At 38.4% G+C, this 11,602-nt stretch overlaps 1 protein-coding gene across 1 annotated transcript in view; it reads left to right on the top strand.

The window, feature by feature from the left end:
- lrrc45 (leucine rich repeat containing 45) overlaps positions 1 to 11,602 on the top strand; it is a 31,685-nt gene that overhangs the window by 578 nt on the left and 19,505 nt on the right. The window lies entirely within an intron of this gene.

Below are 11,602 nucleotides of genomic sequence, written 5' to 3'. Positions count from 1 at the left end.
GATAGATAGATAGATAGATAGATAGATAGATATAGACAGATAGATATAGACAGATAGATATAGACAGATAGATATAGACAGATAGATAGCCCCTGGAGGCGACTGATCAGCCACTCTAAGGATGAGCTCCTAAAGAATTATAAAAGATTAAGCCAAAAAAGTAAGACAGAGAGTGAGATAACGACAAAAAACAAGAAAAAACAGCAGATGAACACCTTGGACTCGGGTAAAGACTGATTTTTTCTCTAGAAAATAGATTTTAATAAAAGAAAGAAGACTGGAAGCTGTGGATTAGCATCTGGCTGCTGGATCTCCACTCTAACACCTAACTGCAGTTTTCCCTCCAAAACGCTAAATGATTTTTTAAAGGAACTACAGCTGAAAAACTTCACACACTTGTGGATCTTCACTTGCTAAACAGAGAGGTGAGCACTTTCTGGCAAAAAACTTTAACAAAAACTGTATATTTTGATTATATTCAAGTGAAAACTCTCATTATTATAAGCTAAACGCTAAGTTAAGCTGGCTGCAGTTTTGGCTCAGTGCCCAGTCTGATCAGTCTGATCGCCATGGCGACCCCAGCGCAGGCAGAGTGCAGGGAGGTGTCCTACCCAGAGAAGTGCAGAAGTGTGCAGGCCAGAAAAAAGCACAAAGAGAAAACTCTCAGAGACAATCCTGATCTTCTGTATGCTGACTACATTCAACTCAATGGGAAAAGAATTAAGAACAACCTCATCTTCTACACCACTCTGATTACGGCATGGAAATCAGCCATCTGTGAAGAATTTAAGTACATTTTTAAAGAAGGAATCGGTCGAGGTGGAAGATTAACTATATGCAAAGATGAACTGCTGGACACAGACAACCCCGTCCTCACCATAACCTACTACACTAAAGGCACCTTCCTTCTTCAAGGCAATGAAGCCAGACTGAACTCATTCGAGGAGATTTTCCCCCTGCTGAAGGCCAAAGTCGAGGAGGAGAGAGACGAGCCCATCCACCCCTACATGCCCAGACACACCCCTCCGACCCCGATGAGGAAAGACGTCAGCTGGACAACCATCCCACGTCATCCACCACACCCACACCCACCTATGGCTCACTACACACCTGCAAACCTGCGGTCACCAACTTCACGTCCACCTGCTGGCCATCAAGCCCCCATCAGGAAGAAGAAACCAAAGCCCCCCCCCACATCCACACCAAGAGAAACCCCTGCAACCGAGAGCACAGAGCTACGCGAAGCTGTAGCCCGGCCTCCTGCTCCACCCACCACCGCCACACCTGCCAGCGAACTGAGCCAGATCAGAGAGATGCTGCACACACTGTGCAACCAGCACCTGAGCAGATAAGAACAGCATTCACAAACACAGTGCTCTATTGGAAAAAAAACAAAAAACAAACTAATGTAAATTGTTTACCATTTTCTTGTTATTTTCTCTCTGTCTTACCAAATAGGTTTATCTTTAAAAATACTAATGCGTTCATTTCATATAAGTTGTTGGAATATTCAGGGTCTTCATTCTTCAATATTTGGTTCTAAAAGCACAGACCCTGAATTTCTGAAAAATATCAAAGATGCAGATATTGTCATTCTCACTGAAACCTGGTGTAGAAATTATGTGCTTACCTACTGTCCCTCAGGCTACTATGAAGTAATTGTGCCCTCAGTTAAATTAAGTACAGTGCATAGTGGACGAGACTCGGGAGGAATTCTGGTGTGGTACAGGGAGGATCTGGCCAAACACATTTCTGTTACTAAAGTTGGAAAATTTCATTGCTGGTTAAAAATAAACAAACAAATTGGCATTTCAAGCACTGACACTTATATCTGTGCCATCTACATTCCTCCAGCAGAATCCTCTTACCATGATGAGGAATATCTGAACAACCTCCACACTGAAATCAGCCATTTCCAGGCCCAGGGAAATGTGCTGCTGTGTGGAGACTTTAATGCAAGAACAGGATCTGAACCTGATAACAGAGATCCAAAGGGCAATGAATATGTCTTTGGCCAAAAACCCCTGAGCCTCACAAAAAATCTCCCACAAAGAAACAACCTTGACCAAACGGTAAATAAAAATGGTAAAGAGTTAGTGCAGCTCTGCCGAGCCTCGGGCCTGTACATTCCTAACGGCAGGATCAGAGGGGACTCTTTAGGGAGCTTCACGTGTTGTTCAGGTCTTGGAGCTAGTGTAGCTGACTATGCCATCACTGACATGGACCCTTCCTCCTTCAGAACAGCAAACTCCACTCTCTGACCATAACCAAACTAACATCTACATCAAAACTCATCACACACCAGAACAAAACAGGCTGGAAACCTGCAAAATGTAGCAGGTCCAGCAGAGATACAAATGGGCTCCAGACAGCCCAGACAAATTTATCCAAGCCCTCAATTTGGAAGAACTAAAAAATTTTATAAATACATTCATAAATAAGAAATTTGAAACAACTAATGATGGTGTTAATTTGGCTACAAATGAAATAAATTACATATTTAAAAAAGCAGTGCATAAGTGAATTGAAAAAGAAAGGCAAGAAATATACTAAAAATACCCCAAAAGATGAAAAATGGTTTGACTCAGACTGCAAAACACTAAGGAAACAACTTAGAAAATTATCAAATCTGAAACATAAAGAACCAAACAACACAGACATCAGAACTGAATACTGTTCAAAACTAAAACTATACAAAGACACAATTAGAGTGAAAAAGCAACACCATCTGACCAAAAGTTTACAGGAGATAGAAAATTCAATAAATCAGAATCAGTTCTGGGATATGTGGAATAATCTGAGCACAACAAAACCACAAGACCTACCAATACAAGATGGAGAAATCTGGACAAAACATTTTGAAAATTTATATAAAGAAATCCCACCAAAACAACTCAATGACAATTATAATCTGATCAACCAAAATCTACAAACTTATGAAGACACAATTAAAAACAATCAAAATCCACTCGACTTCCCAATTACACATGAAGAATTGACAAACAAACTCAAAAGCCAAAAATGTAGGAAATCTTGTGGTGCTGACAGCATTCTGGGTGAAATGCTGAAACACCTGAGCTGCAGACGGCTGTGCTCAAATTATTCAACATTGTACTCAGTTCAGGCTGTTCAGGCAAGGACTTATTACCCCAATTCATAAGAGTGGGAATAAATTGGACCCTAATAATTTCAGAGGCATTTGTGTGAGCAGTAATCTGGGGAAGTTATTTAGCAGTATTTTAAACAATAGAATTGTAAACTTCCTTACCGAACACAATGTTCTGAGTCCGAGTCAGATTGGCTTCCTTCCAAATCGCAGAACAACTGACCACATTTACACCCTACACACCCTAATCAATAAACACGTAAAACAGACCAAAAACGGAAAAATATTTGCATGCTTTGTCGATTTCAAAAAAGCATTTGATTCTATTTGGCACGACGGATTATATTACAAACTTTTACAAAGCGGTGTAGGGGGTAAAGCTTACGACATTATTAAATCAATGTATTCGAACAACAAATGTGCAATACGGATTGGCAACAAACATACAGAATTCTTCAGCCAGAAGACAGGAGTGCGGCAGGGCTCCAGCGCTGTTCAACATTTACATTAATGAACTAGCGGTGCAGCTGGAACGGTCTACAGCTCCCGGACTCACTCTACAAGACAAGAACATCAAGCTCTTGCTGCATGCGGATGATCTGGTGCTGCTGTCACCCACTGCACAGGGACTACAGCAGCACCTGTACACGATGCAGTACACTTACCTCGGTCTGATCGTCACTGCATCGGGGAGTTTCAGTATGGCAGCGAATGCTCTCAAAGATAAAGCTCGAAGAGCTCTATACGCCATCAAGAAAAGATTCCAAAACATTGATTTACCAATTCCAATCTGGTGTAAAATCTTTGATCGTGTGATTCAGCCCATTGCGCTGTATGGAAGTGAGGTTTGGGGTCCACTCAGTGATCAGAGCTACACTAGATGGGACAGACATCCAACAGAAGCCCTACACACAGAATTCTGCAAAATGATCCTAAAATTACAAAGAAGAACACCCAATAATGCATGTAGGGCAGAATTAGGCCGATTCCCATTGATTATTACAGTTTTTCTCAGTCGCTTTGGTACATTTCTCGAATCAAACTCACAATTTGCAAAACAGTAAGTGCATTTCTCAAAACAATTTGTACAAATAGCAAAACACCATGGATAACCTGCAAAAGCCACTCTCTTACTCAAAATCCTTAGTTCATCTCTCAAAAGTAAATATCTGTGTCAATGAACATGTCAGTGCCATCAGAATGACAAGTCCTTGTGTCATTGTGTACGGATAAGACAGTCAAATTGTTTAGTCATGTTCTCAATATTACCGTTTACTCTGGAGGGACGTTCTGATGGAAACTATGGCTAAAGTTTTGATGACAATTATTGTCAATTATAAGTTACATCTTAGTGTATGTGTGAGTGTAATTGCAAGAGAATGGAAAAGATTCAAATTTACTCTCTTACTGTTTGTACTGTATTTTATTGACAGAACATGTCATTGAGTCATTGAGTCATGTCGTTATTGAGTCATGTCATGTCGTCAAGATTCACCTGGGAGCAATTTACCAATTCAGGACAGATTTAGAAAAAAGTCTAACGGAAATATAGAAAGTATAGAAATATGCTTGACATATTATGATAACTTGTTCAACCATTTTGCATGTAAAGACTTATGCTATGAGCTTGTGCCTAAATGTTGTGGGGGGTGAGACTATTCAACAGAGACCCAATATAATACATTTTGATCAACATGACATAAGCAACTGATAATGTAGGAAACAACAGAGAATTGTACATAATCATTTGCATGGATGTACCAAAGCATTTGCAACTTGTTCAAAGAAATGAGAAACTGCTTTTTTGATGTGCACAAGTGACACAATGATGTGAGAATTGAACAGGTAGTTTTGAGAATTTCAATTCTGATCTGAGAAATGTACCAAAGCGACTGAGAAAAACTGTAATATGCAAAAAAGATCCCTCAAATTCTGGATGCATCTAAAATCAAGTCCCACAGAATCGCTACATTTTAAAGCATTACAAACCCAAGAACTGAACCCCGAAAAGAGTCCCCTCAGTCAGCTGGTTCTGAGACTTACTAACCTGACTAACTCTACTAACACTAACCAGTCTCAGACCAGCACTGCTTCTCCAAACATCAAAATAAACCAAATCTTCAAACAATCTAAAAATACATATCTGGAACATTGGGGTGAGGAAACTAAAACACAAAGTAAATTACAATTCTATCGAAAATCAAATTATGAATCAGAAAAATATCTCCAAAGTGTCAAAGACACAAAGCAGAGACGGATCCTGACCAAGTACAGGCTCAGTGAGCACAGTCTAGCCATCGAGACCGGCAGACACAGAAAGAGCTGGTTACCCAGAGAGAAAAGGGTGTGTGTTCACTGTAGGACAGGAGAGATCGAGACAGAGACGCACTTCCTCCTTCACTGTAAAAAATACATATCAATTAGAGATCTCTACTTCACCAAATTCAGTAACGTAATAAAGAACTTTACAGCCATGAGTGAAGTAGAACAAATAAAGTTAATATTAGGAGAGGGACCGACAGCAGCACTGGCTGCGAGATACGTGTGGACGTGTCACAGCCTGAGAGACAGCAGGTGAGTGTGTTTAATGTGTGTGTCTGACCTCAATGTGTTTCCCTACCGTCCACCACAGTGACCCTCCGTACGTGTGTGTGTATATATTTGTTTAACCACTATGGTACCAAATGTTCAGTGTGACGAGCAGGGCGGGCGAGAGCCGTGAGGGAACGGCGCGAGGCCGGTGACGCGAGTGATAACGAGCATCACCTGCGAGGCGTGCCGGACTCGAGTCTCTCACGGAGGAGCTCCGGAGGCATAAAAGGAGGAGTGACATCAGTGAAGGACGAGAGAGGACCAGGCCTGGACTTTGTTTTATGTTTTATTATGTTTGTGTTTTGTTCTTTGTTTATTTTGGATTAAAGTTTTGTTGAATGTTCGCCGGTTCCCGCCTCCCAGGTGATGCTTGTTATCACTTGCGTCACCGGCCTCGCGCCGTTCCCTCACGGCTCTCGCCCGCCCTGGTCGCCACATACCCCCATCGCCCCTCGCAGGCCACCTTGTCCCATGAGCACGGCATCCGGGTCTCCGTCCCACCTTTCCCTCGTCTCGTCTGTCCTTACCCCCAGGTGCTGCGGCCGCCGAGACAGGCCCCGGGGGGGAGTAAAGCGCAGTCTCGGAGGTACCCCCCGGCCTGCGAGGGGCGATGGGGGTATGTGGCGACCAGGGCGGGCGAGAGCCGTGAGGGAACGGCGCGAGGCCGGTGACGCAAGTGATAACAAGCATCACCTGGGAGGCGGGAACCGGCGAACATTCAACAAAACTTTAATCCAAAATAAACAAAGAACAAAACGAAAGTAATGCCGGCAGACCCTCGCGTACGTCTGCCGGCCACACAAACATAATAAAACATAAAACAAAGTCCAGGCCTGGTCCTCTCTCGTCCTTCACTGATGTCACTCCTCCTTTTATGCTCCTCCGTGAGAGACTCGAGGCCGGCACACCTCGCAGGTGACGCTCATTATCACTCGCGTCACCGGCCTCGCGCCGTTCCCTCACGGCTCTCGCCCGCCCTGCTCGTCACATTCAGACATGTTCTATTGTGTTACACTGTTAATTTAAGTTTAAGTTATGTTGTAATATTTGATAGCATTATAATATTTTACATTTTCTTCTATTATACAGATGTTTTTATTATTGTTATATGTATGCTTTGGCAATATTGTATTATTTGCAGTCATGCCAATAAAGCAATTTTGAATTTGAATTTGAATTTAGATAGATAGATAGATAGATAGATAGATAGACAGACAGATAGATAGATAGATAGATAGATAGATAGATAGATAGATAGATAGATAGACAGATAGAGATAGATGATGATAGACAGGTAGACAGACAGACAGATAGATAGATAGATAGATAGATATATGATAAAGATAGATGATAGACAGATAGATATGATGATAGATAGATAGATAGATAGATAGATAGATAGATAGATAGATAGACAGATAGAGATAGATGATGATAGACAGGTAGACAGACAGACAGATAGATAGATATATGATAAAGATAGATGATAGACAGATAGATATGATGATAGATAGATAGATAGATAGATAGATAGATAGATAGATAGATAGATAGATAGATAGATAGATAGATAGATAGATAGACAGATAGATAGATAGACAGATAGAGATAGATGATGATAGATGATAGATAGACAGGTAGACAGACAGACAGACAGATAGATAGATAGATAGATAGATAGATAGATAGATAGATAGATAGATAGATAGATAGATATATGATAAAGATAGATGATAGATAGATAGATAGATAGATAGATAGATATATGATAAAGATAGATGATAGACAGATAGATATGATGATAGATAGATATGATGATAGATAGATAGATAGATAGATAGATAGATAGATAGATAGATAGATAGATAGATAGATATATGATAAAGATAGATGATAGACAGATAGATATGATGATAGATAGATATGATGATAGATAGATAGATAGATAGATAGATAGATAGATAGATAGATAGATAGATAGATAGATAGATAGATAGATAGACAGATAGATAAATAGACAGATAGACAGATGATAGATAGATAGATGATGATAGATAGACAGACAGATAGATAAATAGACAGATAGATAGATGATAGATAGACAGATGATAGATAGATAGATAGATAGATAGATAGATAGATAGATAGATAGATAGATAGATAGACAGATATATGATAGACAGATATATGAGATAAATAGATGATAGACAGAGATGATGATAGATGATAGATAGATAGATAGATAGATAGATAGATAGATAGATAGATAGATAGATAGATAGATATATGATAAAGATAGATGATAGACAGATAGATATGATGATAGATAGATATGATGATAGATAGATAGATAGATAGATAGACAGACAGATAGATAAATAGACAGATAGATGATAGATAGACAGATGATAGATAGATAGATAGATAGATAGATAGATAGATAGATAGATAGATAGATAGATAGATAGACAGATATATGATATAGATAGATGATAGACAGAGATGATGATAGATGATAGATAGATAGATAGATAGATAGATAGATAGATAGATAGATAGATAGATAGATAGATGATAGACAGATATATGAGATAGATAGATAAATAGACAGATAGATAAATAGACGGATAGACAGATGATAGATAGATGATGATAGATAGATAGATAGATAGATGATAGACAGATATATGAGATAGATAGATGATAGACAGATAGAGATGATGATAGATAGATAGATAGATAGATAGATAGATAGATAGATAGATAGATAGATAGATAGATAGATAGATAGATAGATCACCTTGTTATAGGTACAGTGGTGTATTAAAGGCTGTGAGATGGGTACACTTTTACAGTCGTGCATCGAGTTTATGACATGCTTGTAATGCTGAAACATGAAGTTGTGGAACGTTTGCCATTCAACACGACCGTCACAGGAGATGTCCATCTGTACAAAAGAAACACTTCTGCTCTGACAGCTGCTCATATAAATGAGCCCAAACAGGTACATGTAACTCTGCTCACGAAAAGACAGGCATAGACAGCTGATGTCCACAACAGACCTCAGCTTGTCTTTTTAGCAGCTCCTGACAAGTTAAAGTAAATAACCACAAACTGAAGACAACTGGCCTCATTGAATAACTCCTCCACGTCACGTCTCTGGTAATCTTGGCCTGACGCTTCTTTCAGAGAGGAGAAGAACTCATCAAAACTCATAGAGTTAGCTGGGACTCGGTCACATGCTCTGACTCTTCTGTTGGGTTTGGATCTCACAGAACGCTGCCTGAGGAACGATTCCATCAGTGACCTCAGATGACTCGGCTGCAGCGACTCCAAGAGACGCACACTCCGGCCAGCAAAACTAAAGATTTAATGGAGCAGAGAGGGAAAATATGGTGTGAACTAAATATGTATGCAGAGTTATCCAGCAAATGATGATTACCATGAAATGCATGGAGAAAAAGAGCAGAAGTGAGTTTCGTAGGGAGAGACAGACAGTGTTGTGCGTTTGAGAGAGAGACAGAGACGCCCTGTGGAGCAAACAGCAATTGCAGTTACTTTCTCAATGTGTCTTGAACCCTCATGACGCCACCACAAAGTTGTGAATGCGAGTGGGAAGCTCTGGATTTACGAGCTGAGGGTGTGTCAGTGAGAAACATGGCAGATTACAACAATACTTCTAGGTGTTTAGCAGCGCATTGTCAGGCTTTTTTATGTACATCAAAATAAGCTAACTGCCTGCACAACATGTAATAGCATTGTAATATAATGTTAATATAATATAAAGTTTACAGTGGCTTCTTCTTCATTTTCTAGAAAAACCTTGTTGTATTTATGTGTAGTTAATTAAGAGAAGGTCAACCCAAAAAAGGTTGCATATCTGTTCTGATAGGTATGGAAACTTGTTTCAGCCAATAAATAAAAACAAAAAAGGTAGTTGCGACTTTTTATCTCACAATTTTGACATTTTTTTCTCACAATTGTGAGAAATAAAGTCAGAATTGTGAGTTATAAACACAAAATTGCAAGAAATAAAGTCAAAATTGCGTAATAAAGTCAGAATCGTGAGTTACGAAGTCAGAATTGCGAGAAATAAAGTCAGAATTGCAAGAAATAGTCAGTATTGCAAGTTAAACTCAAAATTGCGAGATATAAAGTCAGAATTACGAGAAATAAAGTCAGAATTGCGAGATATAAAGTCACTATTGCGAGTTATAAACAATTGCGAGTTATAAACTCAAAATTGCGAGAAATAAAGTCAGAATTGCGAGTTATAAAGTCAGAATTGCGAGATATAAAGTCAGAATTGCGAGAAATAAAGTCAGAATTGCGAGTTATAAACAATTTTGTGATAAAGTCAGAATTGCGAGATATAAAGTCAGAATTGCGAGATATAAAGTCAGAATTGCGAGTTATAAAGACAGAATTGCGAGTTGTGAAGTCAGAATTGTGAGATATAAAGTCAGAATTGCGTTATAAAGTCAGAATCGCGAGTTATGAAGTCAAAATTGTGAGAAATAAAGTCAAAATTACGAGTTATAAAGTCAGAATTGCGAGATATAAAGTCAGAATTGCGAGATATAAAGTCAGAATTGCGAGTTATAAAGACAGAATTGCGTGATAAAGTCAGAATCGCGAGTTATGAAGTCAAAATTGTGAGAAATAAAGTCAAAATTACGAGTTATAAAGTCAGAATTGCAAATTATAAACACAAAATTGCAAGAAATAAAGTCAAAATTGCGTGATAAAGTCAGAATCGCAAAATATAAAGTCAGAATTGCAAGAAATAAAGTCAGAATTGCGAGATATAAACACACAAACGAAAGATTATAAAGTTATAAAGTCAGAATTGAGAGATTCTTAGAAAAAAGTCTGAATTGTGAGATAAGAAGTCGCAATTACCTTTATTACTTTTTATTCAGTGGCGGAAAAAGCTTCCATATATAGGGTTGTGTGGACAGGAGGGGAAAAAATAAAACACAATTTTATAAAATATTTTAATTAAATATCAAATAATCAAGCTTAATTAGGATAGCAAAAGAAATTAAAACGGCTATGTTTAGAAATTTCTAAAATGAAAAAATGCTTCCCAATTATTTCCAATCTGATGTCAAACGCTCTGCGTCCAATCAAACAGTATTTTCACTTTTATTTTTAATAACTTGCTGCTATATGGCAAATACTTTCTATAAGTGTCATCCATTCCACTGTGCAGTTAAATCAGTGAAATAGCTTCTGTCATTTTTTCATGAAAGCATGATCTTGTTGCCACGAGTTTCCGACAACAAACCTAAATGAGCTTGAAAAGTTACTGATTTAAACACTGCCCCTAATCACAGCTGGACAGCTTTAAAATCACACATGGCAACACTTACAACATGCCTGTTCTTTAACAAAGCACATATCCTGTAATATAGCTGGTGCTGCTGGGAGTTTTTTATATGGCTTGGTTCAGGTCAAAATATTATGATGATTATAATGAAAACACAATTATATGCTAGCTTTGTTTCCCTGCAGCATACAAATCCAACACTTTTCTGTGTTTTAGGTGTTTAGATACATAAAGTGAGTAAAACTTCGTAGCTAGGCATGCAATATGTTATTTCCATGAAAATATAAAAAAATATATATAACCGATAATCCGAATTTTTGGAAACCGATAAATATATTGGCCAATAAATCTAAATCTTGATATTTTTGTGAGTCTTATTTCAAAAACAAAAGTGTCACCAATAAATGCCAAGTCACAAATTCTTCAAATTAAATCAAATATATATGAAATATATGAAAATAATGTCATTAATTACTCACCCTCATGCCGTTCCACACCAGTAAGCCCTTCCTTCATCTTCAGAACACAAATTAAGATATTTTTGATGAAATCCGATGGCTCAGTGAGTCCTG

The sequence above is a fragment of the Chanodichthys erythropterus genome, chromosome 19 (genome assembly GCF_024489055.1).
Source record: "Chanodichthys erythropterus isolate Z2021 chromosome 19, ASM2448905v1, whole genome shotgun sequence".
Classification (NCBI taxonomy): Eukaryota; Metazoa; Chordata; class Actinopteri; order Cypriniformes; family Xenocyprididae; genus Chanodichthys; species Chanodichthys erythropterus.
This window is presented reverse-complemented; position numbering and strand designations above follow the sequence as displayed.